Source organism: Mytilus californianus, unplaced genomic scaffold, assembly GCF_021869535.1.
Source record: "Mytilus californianus isolate M0D057914Y unplaced genomic scaffold, xbMytCali1.0.p SCAF_24, whole genome shotgun sequence".
NCBI classification, from domain to species: domain Eukaryota; kingdom Metazoa; phylum Mollusca; class Bivalvia; order Mytilida; family Mytilidae; genus Mytilus; species Mytilus californianus.
Window position 1 is genome coordinate 3,485,125 of NW_026262673.1, and position 4,546 is coordinate 3,489,670.

Genomic DNA, 4,546 nt, shown 5'->3' on the forward strand with positions numbered 1-4,546 from the left:
CACATATTTCATGCATGTTCAGGACGAGAACCTGAATATGCATGAAATATTTGCCACTGGACGTTAAGCAATCAACAATCAATCAATCAATCAGACAGTACCCTGACGCGTGACTCTGATGGCAAGCCGCTACCATTACTGTTGCCACTTTATTATCTGTAACCGATCACATGTTTACTCATTCTTCTCTCAACGCCAGACCAACACGTTTCTGTAGTGTAATGGATTCATGCGAAGAGTCTATGGAAGAAAGGACAACGGGTCTCTGGTAATTTTTTTTTTTATTACTTCTCAACATATCAATAATAACATGGATATATCTTCATTGCAGAGATTACCCAGATAACTCCCACCATTAGTGATAACCACCAACACCAACACCACCCTCATGATCCACTGCCTGATATCGGTAAGTCAATGACAATTTTTCAATGAACCCCATTACCTCCTCACACAGACATAAAACCCTTGTAAAGTGGGGCGTACATTTGTCTGTGCGGGATGTATCAAGTACGCAGCCACATCCGGTCAGAATGGGGACATTAAATTAGATGCCTCGTGTAGAAGGAGTGCCACGCTCTCTACACGTTAGGAAACCTTGCAACAACTCTTTGAGGGGTCCGTAGGTGGCCTGTCGCAAGGTCAAATTTCTGTCCCTATTCAATTTATTCTCATTTTTAGATGGCAGTCGAAATTTCCCGGACCTTATCCCGGAAAAACAGACAAATAATAGTACAGATGACACAATATAGAAAACTAAAGACTAAGCAAATTGAAATTTGTATGAATCGTATGTTGATTACGTCCTCGTCGTCTATTTTGGGAGGAATGTACAATGTGAATATTGTAGACATATTTCATTGGAAATTTGTGCTAAACATTAACAACCAATTTTTTTTCCGACCCCTTATGAATTGACATTATCAGGCACCTCCTCTCAGCTCGAAAACAGGGGAAAAAACCTTTAATGGTATAAATCTAACATAAAGTAAAAATTACATAAGTATAAAAATGTATAAACATATAATAAATAAAATCACCTGCTTTGGCATAAAAATAACAAAATAATCCTCAACAAAAAAGACGATAATGACGACTTCAGTATGTACACTAAAGATATTTATCCTGCCGAACTGACTTTAAATAAAGCCAATACTAACAATGAACTCTGTCTTTTCCTGGATCTTGATATCTTTATCTTTAAGGGGAAGCTTAATACCAAACTTTATGATAAAAGAGATGATTTTTCATTTCCTATTGTTAATTATCCATTTTTAGATGGTGACGTTCCATTGTCGCCATCTTATGGTGTTTATTTATCTCAACTTGTTCGATTCGCTTGTGTATGTAACAACGTATTTGATTTCAACGAAAGAGATCTCTGTATTACTGAAAAATTATTACACCAGGGTTTTCGATATCACAAAGTAGTCAAAACATTTACTAAATTTTATCATCGGTACAAGGACATCATTCATAAATATAAATCAACATGCAGGCATCTTATACGTTCAGGAATTTCACATCCAATATTTTATGGTAATATTCTTTACAAAGCAAAAAATGTCGGCATTCACCTCAAATGCTAACCAAACCTTTGAACAGACTTATTCGGAGTGGATATAGTTACGATACTGCTGTCAAGTCATTAAGGATTGCAAATTTTGGTATTAATATTGATTCACTCAAAGGGTCTTTGCATTGGAAATAAACACTTTTATTCTAAAACCAGTTGTTGGTATGATACGGGTTATGTTCTTTTTTTTTTATATTTGGACCAGTGGATCCCAAATAGTTAAGGATTACTCCAAGTACGTTATTATGACCTCGAGTATGCGTAAAGAGTCATAACGGATAGTTTACCCCCCCCCCCCCCCAAAAAAACCGCTATATAGTCAACTAGCCCGAATTTGGTCCGCACCATACCTTCCCAACTCGACCAGTGATATGTGTATGGGGATCAAACTGGTCAGGGATTACTTCTAGCATACTTTTACTACCTCTGGGATACATTTGGTCTCATAAAAATTCGTTAGAGGACCGAATTCAGTCCTGTCGGGAATTTTTTGGTTTTTCCATGTTTGACCTCGACCTGGTCTAGAATGATCCCTAGTATGCTAATATGAACTCCTTTGTACTTTTATAAGCATAGGGAGTCTTATTTCAGAAAAAAAAATCAATTGCCCCAAATTCGATCTACAACCTAAATCTGACATTTATTAAATTACCTTTTTCAGTTTAATACAGCATCTTTGAACCAACTGCATACTAATTTGTTCCCATGTGTGATGTATTTTTTTTAGGACGATCTAAATGTAAAGCTAAAGATCTGACAGAGCAGCTCTTGAAGTTACAGGCTTACCATGCATGAACAAAAAAAGAAGAGAAACAAATCTCTCAATTGCCACGGATGTCAAACAGATGAATAAGAGTTTTGTTTTATAAAGGATGTGTCAGATACTGAGACTTTCAACTCAGATATCAAGTTGGAAGAAAAATCTTGGGGGGGGGGGGGGGGGGGGGGGGGAAACTAATAAAAAATAAATATTATTCTTGAAACTCATTCATTACAGTTTTTTTTTAAATATTTACATCATATAAATTCAGTTAAAATTCTTGCATATCAATTTTAATTGAACTTAATTGAAGATTTAAAAAAAAACATTCAAACTCAACAGCAAGTGTAAAAATACTAAGTTTATTTCAAAGGATTTCTTTTGGGAATAGGTTTTTTGTTCTTTGTTTTACAATCTTGGCAGACAGGAAGGACAATCCTGTGGGTTTTTAGTGTATCTGCATCCCTGTCATCGCCAACTTCTGCACAGTAGGCACACACATCTGGTTGTGCAAGTTGGCTTGCATAATATGCAAACTCAATGTGTGTGCTGCAATCCATTTGTAATCGAACGTTTACAACACCTTCAAGCGCATCACCTGAAATAAAATAAGGGCATATAAATAGACATTTAAACCTTAAGAATGATAATTAGACAAATTTACAAATCATTTAATGCTTCATATATACACCCTCCTTTGGATCAAAAATCTAAAAAAAAAAGATATCATTCAGCATACTTAGATGTTTTCATTTACTATTATGCAATAATAGACATATGAGAGAGATAAATTTTAATAAATATTAAAATCATCTGAAGCCTATTATGTTATACATGTTTTAATAGAAGTGTCAAAGATTAAACCATGTTATACACAATTAATTTTAAAAAAGCGTCTTGTTTATCTGACAACTTCATTGAGAAATGAGAACTATTGAACAAAATAAAAATATTGTATTTTACATATAGGTCGAAAAATGTCGAGAATTACAATTTAATGTCAAACCCATCAAGATTGTTATTTATTTATGCATTGAATATACCTTCAGGTGTTATGTGAACCACAGCAATAGTCGTGCTTTACCAGAACTCTTTCCAAAGCTCTGGAATCTCTCACACTAAGTGACTTTTTGCTGTAAATGCACTTGGGCTTTTGACATTCATAACAGCGTACAATCTTCCTCACATTTTGAGAAACAAGCCCTTGATTCCGTATACCCTGGATTAAAAAAGGATAACCATCACATTTGTATTAAATTATATCAATATTAACATATTTATAACATCTGACAGTTAAATTGATTTTGTTTTCAAAGCTCAAAGTTTCAAAGTTAAGAAAACTTTTTTGGAAATTATGTTCATGCCAAGAAAATAAGTCCTTAAAAGTATGATTACTAAATATATATTTGGGTCTCAAAGTAGTGTTAAACATAACAAATCAATCAATCCTGCATCAGATTTGTTTGGTTTTGCCTTTTTATTTCAGGTTAATATTCAAACAAATAAGGATATCTTAGTAGTATTTAAAAATTTAATATTCTTTTAGAACATACTTGAACTTCCTCTGCAACAGTTTTTGTAGTCTGTGTCTGGGAGGAAGGTCTATCCTTCTCACTTGTCTCTGTTCCAAACACATCATCAAATGCTTTGTAGTAGTTCTGATCGTGCTGGTTACGAACTGGGTCTGGTAACCATGGGATACCAAATTCAGCTCTTCGTGGACTGCAACAATTGTGATTGCTACACTTTTTTTTTGGAACCGATAGTGGCGTTCACGGCAATGTGTTGTTAGAAACTTTTGATACCCTGAAAGACAAGAGCGTAACACACATATATATATGGTAAATTATATGGCCTTCCAAATACCGTTTCGATTCATAACATCACTGAAGAGACATTAATCGTCGAAATCCCGATATGGTGTACAAATTTTTGCACCTCATGTTTGCGGTATACCATCTTTTCCGCATGTTTATTGTTTTCTGTTTGGTAATAAATTAATTTTGAGATCCATTTTGTTACATCATGTGATCCTTTTATTTGGCAATCGCCAATGGCAGTCAGCAGGATTTAAGAACATCAGTTGTTCGACCTGCTAGTCAAATGCGTTTTGTTAAAATATACTTTTTCACCTTTTTGGTCTTTTGGAAAGTATTGTTTGTGCTGTATTTAGACCCCTTTAACAAGAAATTTGTTTTGCATGCACACGT